Source organism: Canis aureus, chromosome 23 (genome assembly GCF_053574225.1).
Source record: "Canis aureus isolate CA01 chromosome 23, VMU_Caureus_v.1.0, whole genome shotgun sequence".
Lineage (NCBI taxonomy): Eukaryota > Metazoa > Chordata > Mammalia > Carnivora > Canidae > Canis > Canis aureus.
In genome coordinates, this window is record NC_135633.1 from 34,709,236 (window position 1) to 34,732,747 (window position 23,512).

Below are 23,512 nucleotides of genomic sequence, written 5' to 3' on the forward strand. Positions count from 1 at the left end.
AAGAAATCCATTCCTTGATTTCTCCTTTCAGCTGCTTCATTATTGGTGTACAGAAATGCAACCAATTTCTCTATGTTGATTTTGTATCCTGTGACGTGACTGAACTCGTGTATCAGTTCTAGCAATTTTTGGTGGAGTCTTTCAGGTTTTCTATATAGAGTATTATGTCATCTGCAAATAGTGAAAGTTTGACTTCTTTGCTGATTTGGATGCCTTTTATTTCTTTTTGTTGTCTGATGGCTGATGCTAGGACCTCCGGTACTATACTAAAGAACAGTGTTGAGAGTGAGCATCCCTGTCTTGAGGAACTTACTGTATGTTTATTAATTACCTGACTAGACTCATTTTCTATCAGAATATAAATTGGATAAAAATTGTCATAGATTAGATTCCTCATCCCACTAATAATAACATATAATGATAACCACAACTGTTACTATATATAGATCTCTTTCTGTGTTGGAGGTACTAGACTAAGGGCTTCACTTTTTAAATTCATTATGCATTTATTCATGCATGCATTCAACAAATATTTGTGTAATAACCACTCCTGGAGAGCTATTGGTGAGTGGAACTGATGTTGTTGCCCTCATGGAGATTTAGTTTAATTATGGATGCAGGTGAGTTTTATGTATATGTATGCATATAGTCATAAATCAATACTGTAAAATGTGACCTATTCTGCAATGATAATTTATGCAAAATAGGTCATAATCTTCAGGAAAAAGACTCTGAGAGATTAGCAGGTAGGCAATATATTGGGATGAATCCTTGGGGATAATCAACACTTTTGGAGAGTGAAGTAAGTAGGACTGGGCAGAGCAAAGTACTGAACTACAATGTAATTATAATAAAAGTCTTAGCTGACCCCATAAAGAGCTCTGAAGCTGGCATAGCACTTCAGAATTATCCAACCTTAAGCAAAAGTGGCCAAGACTTTAAACCCCTATGTCAACCTGTCATTGGATGTAGGCTGCCTTTGGAGTAAAATTGTCACTGGGCAAAGCTAATCCATTTGGGTAGGATTAATGTATGCAGAGGGACTCATCTAGGGGTTAGCAGCCATCATACTCTCTTAAACAGAGGAAATGATTTTTTTTTAATTTTTATTTATTCATGATAGGCACACAGTGAGAGAGAGAGAGGCAGAGACACAGGCAGAGGGAGAAGCAGGCTCCATGCACCGGGAGCCTGACGTGGGATTTGATCCCGGATCTCCAGGATCGTGCCCTGGGCCAAAGGCAGGCGCTAAACCGCTGCGCCACCCAGGGATCCCGGAAATGATTGTTTTTGTCCTGAGTAGGAGATCTGAGTGGCACAATACAACAACATCTACCCCATTTGGACATACTTTATACAATAAATTCAGGGAACAATTCTTCCAGAATTCCAGCTGGTCTCTTTTCCTACTGAAATACTTAAAAAGGAGCATTAGTGAAACAAACTGAAACATTACAGCTAGCCTTGAGGCTATAAGTGATACACATCATCTCTTCCATTACTCATACTATACTTCTCTCACCCTTACCACATTCCTCTAGTCTGGGTGACTCACCTGGTGCAGAGACCCTTCATCCTAAGGAGCCATAAACCGTGATCACCATGCCTGTCTTCGATTGTCAGTGCTATCCTTGAATAAAATTATGCGAGGAATTCCCAAAAGATGCCTCAGTGGATTACCTGGATTCCAAATATATTATTCCTGATTATCATCAGTAGTCCTAACTATTCCTTTTTTTTTTTTTTTTTTTTTTTTTTTTTTTTTTTTTTTTTTTTTTTTTAGTCCTAACTATTCCTGATAGAAAAGTCCTTACCCTGTACACACAGTATTTCAGGTTTCTTTCCTCTCTTCTGCAGTCAGGGACACCCAAGTCTGAAAACTGACCTAGATCCAAAACCTAAGCAAGGAATTATAACTTATTATTGAAGCACCTGTCCTCAATCTCCTGATCATCCATCCTTGATCTATTTTAATGACACAGTTGAGCATAACTGCTTCATCTTTCAGTCTGCCTTGCTCCTTGGGGGTGCTGTGTTCAGTTGGGCAACTCCATATCTTTTGAAAGGTCAGTGTCTCAACACCTCCAGCAGCAACTACAACCTTATTTCAGGATTTTGCCATTGTCATTTTTACCAAGAATCCCCATCTGCCAAGTCTTAATTGCCCTACCTACAGCAGGCAGCCACTCTGAGTGTTGATGGTGCCCCTCTCATTTGTGCATTTGCTTTAGTAAGTGACGTGCCTCTAAGCTCTCCCAAAGACTCCAAACACTACTGGAATACGTCTGTTCTAACATGCTCATTTCTCTTCACTTTTTGATCTCTTTCCCTACCATATGATAAAACAGTTGTGGGGCATTCTGTTTCACTTCTATGGGACATCACTTTCCCCAAACTTCTAAGTACCATTCTAGCAATGAGTAAGCATCACCCCTCCTAGGTCTTTCCCAGTTGTTTTAAATCATGTATTGTAGAAGATAATTCTCATGAGCAAGATTTTTTTTATAAGTCTCTCTTATTCAAATTTATTATTCTACTCCTAAACCCAGCAATCTTATAATATAATCCTCTACATACTCCTGTTACCTGCTAGTGTAAATTAACTAGGCTCTGCAACTCCTTCCACATATTTTCTCTTTCTTTCCTTTATAGATCCAGTACTTTCCTATACTTGGTTATGTTGTGACTTGACCCTAGTGTTGTAGTCTTGCAGTCAGGAATGGAGTACATGTTGATTTGCAAGGTGAAGACACTGGCATCAAAGCTGGGATGCACTAACCTCTAACACGGAGTAATGGGTTACTTGTTACTTCTGCAGATACAGAGTTCCAGATGGTGTGAAGTTTGAAGATTTTTAAGTACATCAACTTGGATAACCTCATCCTAAGTCTAAGAGCCCCCACATCATTGATCCAGGGCTGTGACCTTGCATAGTTAATTTAGTAGGATTAAAAATTCAACCCTCTTAGAGTTCTGTCACTCTCATAATGAATCCCTAACCTGATACTTAGCTTTTTCTGGACTTTAATAGATAAGTCTCTTGTATGTTGCCTAGGAGGCCCTCTGGCTTTCACCCTTTGTTCTCAGTTGGAGATTTATCGTCCACACTCTTTCATTTACTTTCTACAATGCATCAATGTCACTTGGCAGGAACCATATAAATTCCATTCCCCAAATCTTTCAGCTTTCCAAGGCAATTAAACACCTTCTTCCACCAGAGGGAAATTTTGGGTAAATGCTTGCTCTTGAGTTTCATTCTAATTGAAGACTATGCCAGAAGTTTCTCACCAATATGCTTCAAGGAAAAGAGCCTTTATATTCTTTACTTTCCGTTTTCTTTCCAAGCTCTACCACTTTTCCCTGTTCACATATATATATATATATATATTATATTTACTATACTGTATATATTACTTTTGTAAAAGAATGATGTTAACATAGAAACTCCTGTGTAGTTGTCTTTGATTTAAATCTAAATTATGACATATACACAGCATCAAAAACATCTTTAAATAAAGCATCAACAGAAAGAAGGAGAATGAGTTTAACTTTATTTTGTTGAAATTTGTTTTTTTTATCTTATAGAAGCCCTCACTTCAGAATTAAAATAAAAACACAAGCTAATGCTGCAAAGCTCTTGATATAAACAACAGACTTCAAAAAGCTGAATGTGTGTAAGCTCTGCTATCAACCTGCTCCTTAATTATGTTCCATTTTTTATTCAAAGCCATACTTGTGTCACTTTATTTCACTTTCTTTCATCCTTCAGGAGTGCTGTTCTTTAGTTTATCTTCAGTTTTGCTATGACTTATAAGATTTTTTGATCAATGAAACGGTTGGTGTTTCCAAAACTAATGTACGTAATAAAGCTGTTCTACTCCAACAATTAAAAACATTTTATTACGTAATAAAATAGTTTCCTTTTTTCTAGCTGTAGTCACACAACATTAATTCAGACACTAATTTTCACATGATATATCACTGCTAGAACAATATGGGCATTTATTAGTAACATATACATACACATACATGCATACGTATTGAAATATATATATTTTATTTAGAGCCTATAAATATCTAGTCTCAGCAGGTTTTTATTTTATTTCAATATAATGAGAATTTTTCCTTTTGCAAGGATAAGCCCATAAGTCCAAAATAAGAAATATTTCTTAAGGTAATTTCATAAGGCAAAAGTATTTGGGAAAAAAAAAAAACTAAATGGGACAATTTGGACAACATTTAACCCAGAGCACTTAGGGCTCAAAAGTTTTGTCAGTTGAGATTTAAATACAAAGTATTTACAAGGATTCACAAACAATTCAAAGCATTGGACCATGAGGTAAGAGACCGTTTAACCTAGCTCACCAAAATGTAATCATTGCTCATCCTTGGGAAAATCACTTCTCTTGGGACAGTTTCCTCCACTGTTAAATGAAAATTTGGGCTCAAAAGCTTCTTCTGGAAACAAGAGTCTCTGAATCATTAGAGTCAGCTGTATTGCTCTTTATTGGAGTTCTTCCTAGCCATATCAGAGCTGAAAACCAGTTCTTTAGCCTTGTGGTGATCAGACTGAAATTTTTTGTGCTTTTATGTGAAATCTCTAAGTTGAAATTTAGATCTCTTCTCATGACATGCTAATTGTTAGTGACCTGGAGAATGTCTAACTTTGTGGCCTTATTTTATGCCTTTATTTCATCTTTGTGGTTCAATGCTTTGAGCTTCAGCTATGTATCTGTTTACCAAATTTGCCAAGTTGGTTCCTATGTCTCTGTCTTTGCACTTGTTACTTCTGTCTCACTTTGTCTGCCTAGTGTCCATTCTTTAGTTAAAGAGTTAGCAAGTATTTCTTTGACCATCTATGGTGATATGAGCACATGTTGTATAGGGAAATTGAAGAAAAATCCTATATTGTTTAAAAGATTCATAGGCCCATTCTGACTCACTGAAAATGTGAGTTAAGGCTTGAGAGTCTATTTTACCAGTATCTCCATTAACCCCAATACACCATTCAATCAACGATCCTTTAAGAAATACTGGTTACAAGGAACTCTCTCTTGTTCATTTGGTGAGCCACAGGATTGGAGGAGAATGGAGCCATTGCTTCAGAAGAAGTAAATTTCCTAAAAGTTCCTGAGGCCATTTCCTTATTTGTTTATTTTCTCATTTTGACAAACTTAACTAATATGTGCCAGGTAATATGCTGAATGCTGGAAATGTAGAAAAGAACAAGACCAGCTTAGTTCCTGCTCTTAATGGGGTCTATACTACCAGATGAGGAAGACATCATTATATATTAGTTATATAATTGTTCATTTAATTACAAATGTAGTTAATATCATGAACAATTCCCTGATAGTCTCTAAGACTGACTGACAGTGAACCTGACTTGGAATCCTACATTAGAACAGGTTTCCTTAGAAATTTGACAGGAAATAGTGCAGTGATGGGCTGGGATAAAATAGCCCATAGATATACAAATAGAAAAATAGGGATACCTGGATGGCTCAGCAGTTGAGCGACTGCCTTCTGCTCAAGGCATGATCCCGGAGTTCCGGGATTGAGTCCCACACCCAGCTTCCTGCAAGGAGCCTGCTTCTCCCTCTGCCTATGTCTATGTCTCTCTCTCTCTCTCTCTCTCTCTCTCTCCTTCTCTCTCTCTCTCCCTCTCATGAATAAATAAATAAAAACTTTAAAATAATTTTTTTAAATAGAAAAACAGATTCAAGGCAAAGTAAAGGAAAATAAATTGGTGAAGGAGTCAGAGAGGCCCAAGACATAGGTTTTTGCCTGACCATTCCAGCTCTTTTGTAGTTGCTATTTGCATGGGGGTAGCTTTTACTTTCAAATATTTGTGACTTTGAATCTCCTATACACAGTTATAATTAGATTTATAAAAATGCAGTCTGACAATCTCTGTCATTTTATTGGGTTATGGAGGCCATTCATGTTAAATGCTATCATTGTTATGTCTGGATTTACAAATGCCATTGTGCTTTTTGTTTTCTATGGCTCATGACTATTTTGTAACTCTGTTTGTTGCTCCTTTATCACCTTTTGCACTGAGTGGATATTTTCCAACATACCACTTAAATCCCTTTAATGAACTTTAACTAATTTTTAGTTATTTTCTTAGCAATTGCCCTAGGCCTTACAATATGTATAACAGAATCTACTGCAAGTTTACACTAACTTCGCCCCAATAAGATTTTTAAAAATCACTTCTATTTCTTTCTCTCCCTTTTTTCTGTGCTATTATTATCATACATACTAACCCTATATATGTTTAAATCCCCCAAATATATTATAATTATTGCTTTATATAATTACATATTTTAAAGAATCTAAGAGATAAAGGAGGGCTCAATAATATTGATGTTCTTAAAAAAAAATTAACCTTCTGATGTATCATTTGTAATCCTCTCCATTTACTCCTGTGAATCTGAGTTGCCATCTGGTGTTATTTCCTTACTTCAAGATAGCTTCATTCCCACCCAACCCCTTTTGTGCTGTTCTTATCAAATACCTTACATTTTCATATGTTAAAGACCCAACAATACAATTTCATGGATATTGCTTTAAGCAATTGCTTTTTTAAGTCAGTTAAGAGATGAAAGGAAAATAAATATGTAATATGTAAATAAATATGTAATTATACTGTTTTTTTTTTTTTTTATAATTACCTTTATACCAGAGCTCTTTGTCTTTTTTCTGTAGATTTGAATAGCTATCTGGTGTCAATTCAAATATTTCTCCTTTTTTTTTTTTTTAACCTTTAGTATGGCTTCTCAGGGGTCACTTCTATGTCAGCAGAAGACATTTATGCTAACACAACAAGGTTCTGCTTATCCCACCTAAACCAGTAAGATTTTCCAGTGTGAAGGGTTCACACTGGATCTCTGTGGGACTTGGAGACAGCTTTTATAGCTCAGGGAGTTTATACTTTTGCTCACTTCCAATGAGGGACTAATAGTTCAGAAGCCCCCTCTCTGATTGTTCCTGAGAGGATACATCTTTGGGCAAATGCTCAGCTTTCCAGAATACCAGTGATAAGTATGTTTGTATTTTTGAGCCTGGCTACCTTGGAATCACCCTTGGGTCAGAGTGACCAGCCAGCACTTGGTCAAAGGTTGTACTCAGGTTTTTGAGACATGAGATTTTCACCCTTTGCTCATTAATGTGTATAGTATGGAAGATGCTTTCAACTCTTCCTGTTCTTACTGTCCCAGCTTTCCAGACTGCCAGGGTTGAGTAGGATACCAGGAGAGTCTTCTTTCCCTAGTTTGGACATGAGCTTCTCTATGTCCTATTCCAAGTAAATGCTCTCAGGCAAAATTGGAGTTACTAGTCCTTAAATACTACTTCTTGGTCAGAATCTCAGCCTTCTGCATTGAGATGGACACCCGAGGGATGCCTGCATGGCTCAGCGGTTGAGCATCTGTCTTTGGTTCAGGGTATGATCCTGGAGTCCCGGAATCAAGTTCCACATTGGCTCCCTGCATGGAGCTTGCTTCTCCCTCTGCCTCTGTCTCTGCCTCTCTCTTTCTGTGTCTCTCATGAATAAATAAAAAAATCTTAAAAAAAAAAAAAAAAAAGAGAGATGGGCGACTGGGATAGTGGTATGCTCTACCAGAGTATTACCTGCACTCTGAGTGGAAATTGGAGTGGAACAGTAAACTCTGGTCCTCTTAGCTTGCCCCTCTTGGCATGAAGCATCAATTTGAAAAGTAATCAAGAGCAGAGGGAATGAATATAGCAGTATTTTGGGCCTGTTGCATGTGGGAAAAGAGAATTTAAAAGAGATATGTCATATAATGTTAAAAACTTCCAAAATATCAAGTGAGATAAGTATTGAATGTATGTATTGGGTTTGATACCAAGAATGACCATAACTTTGACATGCTGTGGTAAGCATTAAACCACATTAAAATGTGTAAGGAGTATGAGGTTGGTGAGGAAATGAAAAAAAGAAGCCATGAATGTAATCTGTAAAGGGTAGTAGCTGTATGGACTAGTGAGTCCAAGTAAGTTTTACATTGTTTAAACTGTTGATAGTGATAAATAGGAGAGACTTGGATATATTTAAATGTAAGTGGGCAAGATTCTACAAAGAGGTGATGGTTGAATAAATGGAATATCAAAGAATAGAAGTTTACGGTTTCTGAGAAAGTGGGAGGGAACAAAGTAATGTCCAGGTGGGGGCACTGACATTATAACGTAGGAAGCTTTCCTCATTACAGTAAGAGGAAGAAGCAAAGAATCCATGTGCAAATAGGTTCTTGGTGGCAGAAGGTTGACAGAATCCACTGGTTCTCTATCATGGAAGGCATCTCAACCAGGCCTCTAGTCTAACCATATATATTCAGGTAGCTATGGTATTACTATCTATTTTCCTCAAGCTAGTTCTCATTGATTTGCCCAAAGATCAACACTGAATAACTGGTGAAGGGTATTACATGAGCAGGAAAAGGCATGCAGTGTGAAACAGCTATCCCTGATTTTAGTGTTTTAATATTCTCCCCAAACACTACATACTCAACTCTGAGACAGAAACACCTAACAGGGCAACGTGAGAGCTAGACAGTGGGAAGTTGAAGGCAGGAGGAAAGTAAAAATTATTACATCTCACCACATATAATGAGACTTCCTATGCATAAAAACTCATAAATATCAATACTAAAATGCCTTCACTAACTAATCTCATTGTCATGACTTTCAGCTGAGAAAACTGAGTAAATTGCTTTGCTCAATATAACACAATCACTTAACAGTCAAAACTCACATTTTCTGACTCCCAGTACAGTGACTGCTCTACTATGATTATGTATGTGGTTTTATTTTACAAAGAAAAGTTACCTGGGATCTGGTAATACAATGACACCTTCAATTATTTTAAAACTCATGAATTTGGTATCCATTGTTGGCCTGTACAGGGTCTTAAAATTGAAGTATATAGTTACCAACAGCTAAATATTTAGAGGATTTCACATAATAATCCTCATTTGGAGATCTCTTGAAATGGAAATATCTGGCAAAGGTAGGACCCCATGGCATTAATTTGTATAAACTGAACAGCAACTTCTCCCTTATAAAGGGATCTCCAATTCACCACAATTAACAATGGTTGCAATTTTTCTATACTGTGTTGACTTCACCCATAAAGTTATATGCCTAGTCGTGATAGGCATTTGAGTTGGCATTCTCTGGTGCTTTCTAAAAACTTAATTTACAGAAGTTAGGGTTTAAGAAATAAACAAACAAAAAAACCCAAAATATTTGAAATACACTCTTGCTCTAAGACACAATCTTATTGTTGCTTGCCTCCCTGTTTGCCTGGAATGGCCTTCCTTTTGACCCATCCTTCCTCTACAGTCTCTCCATCTTCTTTCTCTGGATAAAGCATCACTAATTTTTTCATCATCTCAAGAATCACTTCATGCAGGAAAATATCTCTAAATAACCAGAAAAATATTCTGTTTAAGACAAGTGCTCCCATAGTACACAATGTTCCTTGGAAGGTAAGAACCTCTGCTTTTCTATGTAACTTCTTCCTAATTATCTGTGTATGTGTCCTCACTAGGTCAGAAACCATGATTTACCTCAGTACCCATCACAGCACATGGCTAACATGTGTCAGGCTCTAGGTAAAAGTTCATTAAACTAAGTTGCACTGAATTCAAGAGTTCAAGTCTCTGGAGGAGAGAAAAGAAAACAGCATAGGAAGGAAGTTAGAATATGTTAGTCCTCATCTCCACTCTACAGCTAACCATTTAAATGACTTGAGACAAGTCATATTTTCAATCTGGGCTTCAGCTGCTCATATGAAAAACAATACATTTACTAGATTTAAAGGGTCAGAGTGCCTGTTTCATCTATGAAGGAGGTATTTCAAACAGTAAATTAATGTGGACTTCCCCAAGGTCTTAAAGATCATTGTAGAAGCTGTAGGACTAGATTGTTGATTCTGTCAGAAACAGCATTACACTAAAATTGGTTATAACTATCTATGAGTGGCTAAAATGCTGGCAAACAGTCAAAGGAGATTTCTTGCTCCCACTAGTTTTAGGATAAACATAATCCTTTACAATGACTAACTAAACTAAGAAACAAACTACAAAGACACCCACTCTCAAATTAGCCCATCAGTGACCTCTAGAGGCCTTCTGATCCTTTATAACAAAAGGAGAAGTGAAGAAATTTAAAATGTGCAGGTTAATTCTAGAAGGTTTCTAATTAAGTTTTCGATTTAGAAAGAAAGCAATTGGTAGTCTACATTTCTATAGACTTGAGGCTGAGGGTAAAAAGTTTGTTTTTGTTTGTTTCTTTGGTGAGTTTTAAAATCACTCCTATCTAGGTTTAAAAAAAATAGATACACAACTTTATTCCATTAATACAATAAAAACATTAGTGTTGCAAACATTCTTTCTGGAGGAATCTTCTAAAATCACTCATCGATCACCTCCAATCTCATACCCTCCTGTCATGTCCTTATTGTATCATCTCATAATTTTGTAAATGGCTGTGCTAGTCATCCCCTCAAGACTTTTCACTATTGAAGAATAAACTGAAGGTTGCTGGAGGGGAGGTAGGTGGGGGGATATGTTAAATGGGTGATGGGTATTAAGAAGGACCCTTGTGATGAGCACTGGGTGTTGTAGCAAGTAATGAATCATTAAATTCTACTCCTGAAACTAATATTACACTATATGCTAACTAACTAGAATTTAAATAAAAACAAAAAAACTCTTATAAATGTGCCCTAGAGGAGATAAAATGCCTAAAATCAAGCAGGAGACTAAGAGCAGTGTTTGGGGTTGTTTAATTTAGAAAGAAGGCTGAATAATAGCCAAAAAAAAAAAAAATCTTAGCTTTAAATAAGCAAAAAAAAAAGTGACAATAATCCTTGTTTCATAAATCTATCATGAGGATAATGTCAAGACAACACATGTAAAGCAACTCTGTAAGATGCTGTATAAATGCCACTTTATGTCACCATCTATCCAGTTTGGTGCACTCTAGAAAAGAGAGGCTCCTTATCCAAGGCATCTGCAGTGGCTGACAAAGCAGCTTCTTGCATGCTGCAGAACTTAGAATAGTTTTGTGTGATAATAGTAATCTCTTTAAGGACCTAAATGTATCCCTGGCTATATCAGAGTTTTGGTTGGGCTGATAAGATGCCAGTGGTGCTAGAAGAAAAAGAGAGTAGAAAACTATAATATTAATTATAAAGGTTTTGTTTTCTCTTTGGATACTAAAAGTACTGAAAAGATGAATTTCTCCTTACAATCATAAGTGTTCATGAATTTAAAACGTTTACTTGAGATTTTGTTGGCATATTGTGTTTATAGCTTGTGAAATCAAGTAGTTCCACATTATATATGAGATGGGGCATTAAGAATGCTCTAATGGCTAATGTATAATTAGAATTCTTAGAAAAGGAACAAGAACAACTTGATTAGGATCAAATGTAGAGAAATGGAAGATTATTTTACTCAGAGATTTTTTCCAGTATTAACAGCATTAGCTAACACCTGTATCATGTCACATAGTACACAGCTGAACAGCAAGAGAGAATAATTTAAAAAAATGAAGATAGATTTAAAAGATCTCTTAGACAATGTCAAACAAACAAACAGTTGCATTATAGGGGTCCCAGAAGAAGAGAGGAACAGCATTTTTTGGCCTTCATCTTAATTGACCAAAAAAAAAAAAAAAAGCCTTCTGTACATGTCAACCTGGATGTTTCGCACACATTCCAAACTATTCATGTCCAGTATTGAAATAATTTGGACCAAAATCAACTTTTGTTCTTGAATTTCCCACCTCAATAATACTATTCAGTCATTCAAGCCAGAAATATAAGTCATTTTTGTTACCTCTTTACTAGGCCATTACAAATTCTCCACTGCTGCCCATTTTGCTACCATATTTTTAGTTCATGTCCTCATCACTTTTTTTTTTCTAGACTACTAATGTAGTCCCCTTAATGTTCTTCTTTCTTCAAAGTTTAGCTACCTTCCCCTTTTGCTCCACCTACTACACTGCTGCCAAATCAAGGGTCCCTTGTTCCAGAATCCAAATTTGATCATTTTTGTTCCCCTCATATTATCCTTAAAAGTTTCCTGGTACCTTACAGGATTACTTACAAATAGCTTAGTTCAGCCTATGAGGCATTTGTAATCTGAACTTTTTCTCATTTTTCACCATGTCACTTTGTTTCAACCTTTCAAAAACAAATTCAGTGTTTTCCTTCACTGCTTCATGGCTCCTTGCCTTCAGGCATATTGTATCTTTGTTTAAAATGTCCTTTCTTGAGTGGCTCAGTCAGTTAAGTATCTGCCTTCAGCTCAGCCTATGATCACAAGGTCCTGGATTGGAGCCCCACATCAGGCTTCCTGCTCAACGGGGAGTCTGCTTCTTCCTCTGCCTCTGCCCTTCTTCATGCTCTCTCTTTCTCTCAAATGAATAAATTAGATCCTTAAAAAATAATAGAATGTCTTTCCTCTCTTCTCTTCCTTGATAACTTCCATTTTTTCCTTGAGTACATAGCATGGATCACTGACTCTTCAAAGTCATCCTTGACTTCTTACACTATATGGGAGTATTCTAGATGTCCCATCTCTGTATCCCTTTATAATGTCCTAAAAATCTCTAATATATCATACTATCTTAACAACTAATTGTCTGCCATGCCACTCCATGAAGGAACTCATTGTTTTGAGCTCAGTATCCCCAGTGTCTATTTCCAGCCCCAGAGTCCAGGGGTTAAGGGCCAGGCTTTCAAGACCAATAAGAGAATTCAAGTTCTTCCTCTGCCATTTTCTAACCATGTATTCTTAGTAAAAAATTGGGATAAAAATATTATTCTTATAATGTTTTTTTTCAAGAATAAACAAAATATGATACATCAAAGTGTGATTCCTATGCCTGGCACATAGTAAGCACTGACTGAATGATACAGTAAGTTATATGACAGGCATTCAGTTACACCATTGGATGAATGAAAGACTGAGTGATCTGCAAGAACAGAGCAGTGGATGGATAGCTGCAGGTCAACATCCAGAAAAAAATAGTGGAAAAGATACTTCAGGTGAGAAGGCAAGTTACCAAGGAAGGTAGATCCAGCTGGAGTAGAAGATGAATGGGAGGTGGGATAAGCAATGACTGGGAACGCTTGATATTGATGAAAGCCACACCTTAATCTTAAATGTAGGTTGGGAGGTGGGAGGATATACCACATTAAGGGGTCTACATTGAACCCCCAAGATTATCAAAACTGAGTCCAAATGCTTGTTCATGATTCTACTAGATTATATTTTTCTGATAGCTCCAAAATTAAATGCTGCTCATTCTTCCTTCTCTTTCTTTTCATTTCATATCCCAAGAGAATAATCTAATAGATTCATTAGGTTCCCATTGTTATGATTACCTTGGGACCACTCCCTTGACTGCAGTGGCACTTTACATACTCCCTATGGGATAGATGGACAAAATGGTAGCTAAATGAAAAGATATTTTGCTAAGTTTATGTTTCCCAGAAACATCTTATATTTGTATCTTGAATAGCATATTTGTAATCTTCTTTTTCAAAATAAGAAGAAATCAGTAGGCTCTGAAGATTCTTATTCAGTTACTGGGCATCTCCAGGGCCAATTACCTGGGTATATTTTTCTCTTCCTCCTCCTTCACCATCTTTTTTTTTCCTGTCCTTCATATAGTTTCATTTCTTATAAATTAATAGGATTCACTTTGCTATTGATCGCCTGCTGTTTTTAGAGTTCTGTAGACCTGTTTCTCCTGTTTTTCAGTTATATCAGCAGTACAAAAGTTAGAAACAGAACACAATATCAGAACCACATGTGAACACTCAAACCTATATACACATCTAGAATCTATTGTGCTTGAAATATTGATCTTAGAGAAAAGCTGGAAATGGCCTGAAATAAAGCATTAGAGAATCCAGCCCACGCAAAGAGTACATGAAGGAGCTATGAAAAATGAATTGTCTTTTTTCCATTTCTTATACACTGGACCATGTAAAGGATGACAAAGAACTTGTGTCATGATATTGTCTGCCTTGATTGCTTGGAAGGTGCAGACTCAGCTCCTTCCTCAGAATGGTTTGAACCATTTGAGTCCCAGTCAGTTGAACTTTTTTGAAGAAAGTTATCTTTCTAAAAATAAAGGTGTAAAATATCCATTTTACTTCAGAAAAACATACTTTTCATAGTCCCTGGTACTCTACACTTCAATTTATATGAATTCTAGGATCTAATATTTTCCGTACTATAATTTTTTTGTGTATACTGTACATCTCTTTAGCCCAGACTGAATTATTTTCAGGTAAGATGAGTTGGTTTGATCATTATTTTATTTAAAAAGCTGCGTTGTATGTGCAATGAGGCAGGCACTACACTAAGTGCTTTCCAAATACCATATTTCATTGAATTTTTAAAACATCCCTATGATTCAGGGACTATTATTATCTTTACTTTTCAGATTAGGAGCCTGAGACTCACCAAGATTAAGTAACCTGGCAAAGGGGAAAAAAAAAATCTCAGTTCTGAATGTTGGAAATACCCCATGGATCTCACTGAGCTGATATCAAGGATCTGGCATGGCTGTGCAACTTTCTGGAGGCTCTAGAAAAAAATACATGCCTGTGCCCTATCCAACTTCTAGAGGTAGCCCATTGGCTTAGATGGTGGCCCACTTCCATCTTCAAACATGGCTACATTGCTTCTTTTTGTGCCTTTTTTCCATAGTCACATCTTCTTCTGACTGACTCTCTTCTGCCTCCCTTTTCTACATATAAGGAGCCCTGTGATTATATTAGGCCTATTTGATAGTCCAGGGTAGTTTAAGACCAACTGAATAGTAACTTTAATTTCACCTACAACCTTAACTCTTTTTATCATTCAAACTAATATTTTCACAAGATTAGGATGTGGGTGTCTTGGGATGGCCATTATTCTGCCTACCATATCTTTCCTCCTTTATAGATTTCTCTGATCCCCCACATCTAATCCCTCCATTTCAGTTATAAATCTTTTCTCATCTTTTTAAACTTCTACATGGTACTGATTTCTTTCTAACTTGTATTATACTTATGTGTATACATATTTTATTCCCCAACAACATAATAAGTCCTTTTCAGAAAGATACATACAACTCCAAACCTCACAGAATTTAACACATGGACTTAACCAGTATTTGTCTGTAGAGAACATCACACGATTTAGATTTTTTAGCCACAATTTCCAAAAGACAAAGGTGAATATGTACAAGGCACTAAATAGAAAAAAAAAAAAAAAGACTACTTGAAGGCAGAGGGACAAGGATACAAAAACAGAATAAGAGGAATATGTGTTCTAGAATGTGGGTGCTATGTATGAGATAAATCATGTTGTAACAACAAGAATAATTTTTATTTTTCAACCATTCATTGTGCCAAGCTCGGCACAGATTTAATTACACTATCTAGTTTAAATTACATTTATATACTATGAGATAGATTAGCCCATTATATAGACTAGAAAATCAAATCTCATAAAACTTAAGTGAAGGAGTGAAGAGTTCTTTATTTTAATTAATTTTTTTATTTAAATTCAATTAGCCAACATATATTCATCATTAGTTTCAGAGAGGGTTCAACAATTTATCAGTTGTATATAATATCCAGTGCTTATCATATCATGTGCCCTATTTAATGTCCATCACCCAGTTACCCCATCCCCCTACCCACCTCCCCTCCAGCAACCCTCGGTTTGTTTCCTATAGCTAAGAGTCTCTAATGGCCTTTCTCCTTCTCTGATGATTTCCCATTCAGTTTTCCCTTCCTTACCCTATGATCCTCTGTGCTGTTTCTTATATTCCATATAGGAGTGAAACCAAAGGATAATTGTCTTTCTCTGATTGACTTATTTCACTCAGCATAATACCCTCCAGTTCCATCTATGTCAATGCAAATGGTAAGATTTCATCCTTTCTCATGGCTGAATAATATTCCATTATATATATCACATCTTCTTTCTTTATCCATCCATTGATGGACATGTCATCTCTTTCCATAGTTTAGCTTTTGTTGACATTGTTACTATGAACACTGGGGTGCAGGTGTCCCTACAGATCAATATATTCATATCTTTGGGATATATACCTCTAATGAAATTGCTGGGTCATAGGGTAACTCTGTTTTTAACTTCTTGAGGAGCCTCCATGCTCTTTTCTAAAGTGGCTATATCAGCTTTCATTCCCACCAACACTATAAGAGGGTTTCCCTTTCTCTGCATACTCACCAACATTTATTGTTTCTTATATTGTTAATTTTAGCCATTCTGACAGGTGTGAGGTGGTATCTCATTGTGGTTTTGATTTGTATTTCCCTCATGCCAAATGATGTGGAGCATTTTTTCATGTGTTTGTTGGCCATTTGTATATTTTTAATGGTAAAACATCTGTTCATGTCTTCTGCCCATTTCTTGATTGGATTCTTTGTTTTTTTGGGTGTTGACTTTGACAAGTTCTTTATAGATCTTGGATACAGCCCTTTAACTGATTCGTCATTTGCAAATATCTTCTCCCATTCTGTAGGTTGCCTTTCAGTTTTGTTGACTGTTTCCTTTGTTGTGCAGAAGTTTTTTATCTTGATGAAGTACCAATAGTTCATTTTTGCTTGTTTCCCTTGCTTTTGGAGACATGTCTAGCAAGAAGTTGCTGTGCTGAGTTCAAAGAGGTTGCTGCCTGTGTTCTCCTCTTGGATTTTGATAGATTCCTGTCTCACATTTAGCTCTTTCATCCATTTTGAGTTTGTCTTTGTGTATAGTGTACATAAAAGTTTCAGTTTCATTCTTCTGCATGTGACTGTCCAATTTTCCCAGTACCATTTATTGAAGAGACTGTCTTTTTCACATTGGATATTCTTTCCTGCTTTGTCGAAGATTAGTTGACCATGGAATTGAGGGTCCATTTCTGGGTTCTCTGTTCTGTCCCATTGATCTACATGTCTATTTTTGTGCCAGTACCACACATTGTCTTTACTATTAGAGTTTTGTAATAGAGCTTGAAGTCTCACATTGTAATATAACTGGCTTTGGTTTTGTTTTTCAACATTCCTCTGGCTATTTGGGTTCTTTTCTGGTTCCATATAAAACTTAGGATTATTTGTTCCAGCTCTGTGAAAAATGTCAATGATCTTTTGATAGAGATGGCACCGAATATGTAGATTTCTCAGGGTAGCATAGACATTTTAACAGTATTTTTTCTTCCAATCTATGAGTATGGCATGTTTTTTTCCATTTCTCTGTGTCTTACTCAATTTCTTTCATAAGTGTTCTATAGTTTTTAGAGTAGAGATCCTTTACCTCTTTGGTTAGGTTTATTCCTAAGTATTTTATGGTTTGGTGCAATTATAAATGGAATCAATTCCTTAATTTCTCTTTCTTCTATCTCATTATTAACACATAGAAATGAAACCTATTTCTGTGCATTGATTTTATATCCTGTCATGTTGCTGAATTGCTCTGTGAGTTCTAGCAATTTGGGGGTGGAGCCTTTTGAGTTTTCCACATAAAGTATCATGTCATCTGTGAAGAGTTTGACTTCTTTGCCAAATTGAGTGCCTTTTATTGCTTTTTGTTGTCTGATTACTGAAGTAGGACTTCTAGTACAATGTTGATCAACTGTGGTTATAGTGCACATACGTTATCATGTTCCTGACCTTAGGGGAAAAGTTCTCAATTTTTCCCCACTGAGAATTACATTTGCTGTGGGCTTTTTGTAGATGGTTTTTATGATATTGAGTATGTTCAGTCTATCCCTACACTAAGGAGAGTTTTAATTAAGAAAGTATCCTGTATTTTGTCAAATACTTTTGTGGCATCAACTGAGGGGATCATACAGTTCTTGTCTTTTATTAATATGATGTATCATGTTGATTGATTTTCAAATGTTGAACCACCCTTGCAGCCCAGTTTGTCATGGTGAATAATACTTTTCATGTCCTATTGGATCCTAGTGGCTAGTGTCTTGGTGAGTATTTTGGCATCCGTGTTCATCAGGGATATTGGTCTGTAATTCTCTGTTTTGATAGGTTCTTTATCTAATTTTGGGATCAAGGTAATGCTGGCCTCATAGAACGAGTTTGGAAGTTTTCCTTTCATTTCTATTTTTTGAAACAGCTAATGTATGTGAGGTATTATTTCTTCCTTAAATGTTTGGTAGAATTCTCCTGGGAGGCTACCTGGCCCTGGAGTCTTGTGTTTTGGTTTTTGATTACTACTTCAATTTCCTCACTGGTTATGGATCTGTTCAGGCTTTCTATTTCTTCTTGTTTCAGTTTTAGTAGTTTATAAGCATATATTTCCTTCAGATTGCCTAATTTCTTGGCATATAGTTGCTTATAATATGTTCTTAAAATTGCTTGTATTTCCTCATTGTTGGTTGTGATAATTTCTCTTTCATTCATGATTTTATTAATTTGGGTCATTTCTCTTTTCTTTTGATAAGTCTGGCTAAGGGTTTATTGATCTTGTTGTTTCTTTCAAAGAATCAGCTCCTAGTTTCATTTACCTGTTCTAGTGTTTTTCTGGTTTCTAGTTCATTGGTTTCAGCTCTAACCTTTATTGTCTCTTCTTGGTTTAACCTTTATTTGTTGTTCTTTTCCAGCTCCTTTAGATATAAAGTTAGGTATTTAAGACTTCCTAATATTTTGAGAAAGGCTTGTATTGCTATGTACTTCCCTCTTAGGACTGCCTTTCCTGCATCCCAAACGTTTTGAACAGTTGTGTTTTCATTTTCATTTGTTTCCATCAATTCTTTTAAATTTATTTTAATTTCCTGGTTGACCCATTCATTCTTTAGTAGGATTCTCTTTAACCTCCAAGTGTTTGATTTCCTTCCAAATTTCTTCTTGTGATTGAGTTCAAGTTTCAAAGCACTGTAGTCTGAAAATATTCAAGGAATAATCTCAATCTTTTGGTATTCTTTGAGACTTGATTTGTGACTCAGTATGTGATCTATTATGGAAAATGTTCCATGTGCACTTAAGAAGAATGTGTATCCTGTTGCTTTCAGATAGAATGCTCTGTATTTCTCTGTGAAATCATCTGATTCGGTGTGTCATTCAAAGCACTTGTTTCCTTGTTGATCTTCTGCTTATATGATCTGTCCATTGCTGTGAGTGGAATGTTGAAGTCCCCTAGTAATATTGTATAACTATTAATGTGTTTCTTTGATTATTAATTGGTTGATATAATTGGCTACTCCCAAATTGCAAGCAGAAATATTTATAATTGTTAGGTCTTCTTGTTGGATAGATGCTTTAAGCATAATATAGTGTCCCTTTTTATCTCTTACTACAGTCTTTGATTTCAAATATAATTTGTCTGATATGAAGACTGCTACTCCAGCTTTCCTTTAAGTTCCATTAACATGACAAATGGTTATTCACTCTCTCACTTTCAGTCTGGAGGTGTCTTTAGGTCTAAAATGAGTCTCTTGTAGACAGCATATGAGTTGTCTTGCTTTTTTGTCCAATCTGATGCCCTATGTCTTTTGAGTGGAGCATTCAGCCCACTAATATTCAGAGTAACTATTGAAAGATATGAATTTAGTGCCATTGTATTACATATAAAGTCCCTGTTTCTGTAGATTGTCTACAAGAAACAGTCCCTGTTTCTTCCTGGTTTATGCTACTCTTGGCTCTCTCTTCATTTACAGGATCCCCCTTAATATTTCTTGCAGGGCTGGCTTAGTGGTGACATATTCCTTCAGTTTCTGTCTGTCCTGGAAGCTCTTTATCTCTCCTTTCATTCTGAATGACAGCCTTGATGGATTAAGTATTCTTGGCTGCATGTTTTTCTCATTTAGTACCCTGAATATATCATGCCAGCCCTTTCTGGCCTGCCAGGTCTCTGTGGATAGGTCTGATGCCATCTAACATTCCTACCCCTGTAGGTTAGGAGCCTCTTGTCTTGAGCTGCTTTCAATATTTTCTCTTTATTTCTGAAATTTGCAAGCTTCACCATATTTTTAAAGATTTAATTTATTTATCTGACAGAAAGTGGAAGAGAGAGAGAAGGAGAACACCAGGCAGAGGGAGAGGAAGAAGCAAGCTCTCACCTGAGCAAGGAGCCTAATGCAGAGCTTGATCCGAGGACCTCAGGATCATGACCTGAGCCAAAAGCAGACAGTTACCCAACTGAGCCACCCAGGCGTCCCTGCAAGCTTTACTATTATATGTTGGGTTGTTGATCTATTTTTATTGATTTTGGGAGGGGTCTTCTTTACCTCTTATACATAAATGACTACTTCCTTCCCCAGATCAGGGAAGTTCTCAGCTATGATTTACTTAAATATATCTTCTGGCCCTCTCTCTCTTTCTTCTCACTAAAGGATTCCAATAATTCTAATTTTTTTTGTCTTATGGCACCATTGATTCTTGAAGCTTCCCCTTATCATCCATTAGCTGTTTCTTTTTTCCTCAGCTTCCTTCCTTTCCATCAATTTGTCTTCTATGTCACTTACTACCTCTTCTGCCTCATTTACCTTAGTGTTAGAGCATCCAATTCAGACTGCATCTCCATTAGGATATTTTTAATTTTGGCCTGATTAGATCTCATTTCTGCCACTAATGAGATTCTTTAGAGTCTTTTATGCTTTTTTTCAGCCCAGCTAGTAGATTTATAATTGTTATCCTGAACTCCATCTCTGACAGTTTACTTATACCCAGATCGATTAGACCTGAGGCAGAGTATTACTTCTGTTTTTAATTTTGAATTCCTCTTTCTAATCATTTTTCCCAGAGAAGAATGGATGAACAAGAGAGAACTATCAAAAATATCAACCATGACCCAAATGAAATATAGACTAGAAAATCCAAAGAGGTCAGAAACCAGACAAGAAAAAGAAAAAAAATAGGGAAGAAAAACAAAGTGGGAGGAGAGAGAATATAATCTCAAAGGGTGGACAAAACAGGGTGATCCCCTTGGTCCTGAATGTATTTTGGTATGTGTGCTAGAAGACGCTAAATCCCAAAATTGTAAAGAGAGAAAACTTACATAAAAGAACATGATGTTAGGGAGAGGAGTTGAACCTCTGGGGATAAAGGTTTAAGTTTTACTCAATTACCGGGCTCTGCCACCCTAACAAAGCCCTCCTTTCTTGGGCTTATGCGGGAGATAAACTGGTTAGATTGAGCTTAATTTCATCTATTAGTTTTAAGGCACTTTTGTAAGGTAGGCCTTATTTCTCTGTCTTTTCGTACTGGGAGAAATTGTTAAATAGATAGAAACCGTCCTGGATTACTCCGGTCTGAACTCAGATCACGTAGGACTTTAATTGTTGAACAAACCCTTAATAGCTGCTGCACCATTAAGATGTCCTGATCCAACATCGAGGTCATAAACCCTATTGTCGATATGGACTCTTGAATAGGATTGCGCTGCTATCCCTAGGGTAACTTGTTCCGTTGATCAAAAACTATTGGATCAATAAATGATGTTATATTTTGACTGGTAAATAAATTTTAATCACTTGGGAGTTTTTTTATATTCCGAGGTCACCCCAACCTAAATGTTAACCCACAATAATGGTGAAATGTTATGCCTGGTAAGTAGATATTGCCCATGAATTTGGGTTAATTAATTAAAGCTCCATAGGATCTTCTCGTCTTATTATGTTATTCCCACCTCTTCATGGGAAGGTCAATTTCACTGATTGGAAGTAAGAGACAATCAAACCCTCGTGTAGCCATTCATACAAGTCTTTATTTAGAGAACAAATGATCATGCTACTTTTGCACGGTCAGGATACCGCGGCCATTGAACAAATGTCACTGGGCAGGCAGTGCCTCCAATATTGGGGATGCTGAAGGTGATGTTTTTGGTAAACAGGCAGGGTTTATGTTTGCTGAGTTCCTTTTACTTCTTTTAATCTTTCCTTGGGTGCATGCCTGTGTTGAGTTAACAATAGAATTGATAAGTATTTTATTTTGGGGTTAATTTTATCAGGTTGTTAACTATCAGTGGTTTATCCATTTCTGATATAAGCTTATGCGGGGAGAAATAATTCTAGTTACTCATGCTGGCATTATTGCTTTTATATTTAAATAGAATAACCCAATGGCATATTAAGAGTTGATTAAAGACGGTTGGAATTAAGTCATGTTGTTTGTTGAGCTTGAACGCTTTCTCAATTGATGGCTGCTTTTAGCCCAACTATGGTAATATTAACATGTACTCTCTAATGAAGGTTGTATCCTTATTCTAAAAAGCTGTATACCTTTTTAGATTATATTTTAAATTTACATTAGAATTTTATTTTTTTTTTAGGTAAATTTAAAGTTGAACTAAAATTCTGTTTATGGGAAACCAGCTATCACCAGGCTCATTAGGCTTTTCACCGCTACCTATAAATCTCACTATTTTGCTACATAGATGAGTTGATCCTTCTAGATTGTTCATAGGTAGCTCGTCTGGTTTAGGGGGACTTAGCTTAAGTTCTCTTTGTTGTTATTTCTGGCTAATTCATTGTGCAAAAGGTAAAAGGGGTAATCTTTGCTGTTTTGTACTTTTAAAATGTCTTTCATCATTCCCTTACAGTAGTATCTGTACAGCTCCAATTAGAATTTCTATCTCCTATAGTTTTATAGTTTAACTGAATGTTTTATTTTGTAGCATTATGGTATTTTGGTTTGGGGTTAGTTGGGCTAGCTTTTGTTCAAAGTGGTCAGGGAGTATGAAATCTTCTGGGTGTAAGCCAAATGCTTTAATTAAGCTACACTTTGGTTGATCCAAGCACACCTTCCGGTATGCTTACCTTGTTACAACTTGTCTCCTCTTGTGTTTTAGTATGATTAATATGATTATGGGTTTAGTTTTTACTTGAGGAGGGTGACGGGCGGTGTGTGCGTGCTTCATGGCCCTATTCAATTAAGCTCTCTATTCTTAATTTACTACTAAATCCTCCTTCAGTTTTTAGTTTCATAAAAACTTTCGTGAGATATTCTTGGAATAGAAAATGTAGCCCATTTCTTCCCATCTCATAAGTTACACCTTGACCTAACTTTTTTATGCGAAATGATTGTGCTTACTATTCTTCCTTTTAAGGGTTTGCTGAAGATGGCGTTATATAGACTGCATTAGCAAGAGATGGTGAGGTTTATCGGGGTTTATCGATTATAGAACAGGCTCCTCTAGAGGGATATAAAGCACAGCCACGTCCTTTGAGTTTTAAGCTGTTGCTAGTAGTTATCTGGCGAATTATTTTGTTATAGACTGATTTATGTTTAGGGCTAAGCATAGTGGGGTATCTAATCCCAGTTTGGATCTTAGCTATCGTGTAGTCAGAAAATTTTAAAGTCACTTTCGTAGCATATTTTATAGTAACTGTAGCTTTTTACGGCTTAGTTAAGTTTTAACTTTAGTATTGTATTATCTTAAACACGCTTTACGCCGTGGGCCTATTAGTTCGGGTTAATCGTATGACCGCGGTAGCTGGCACGAAATTTACCAAT

At 36.3% G+C, this 23,512-nt stretch overlaps 1 pseudogene; it reads right to left on the minus strand.

Moving 5' to 3' along the window:
* Window positions 1-22,790: 22,790 nt before the first annotated feature.
* Window positions 22,791-23,251, minus strand: LOC144295580 (18S ribosomal RNA; annotated as a pseudogene).
* Window positions 23,252-23,512: the final 261 nt, after the last annotated feature.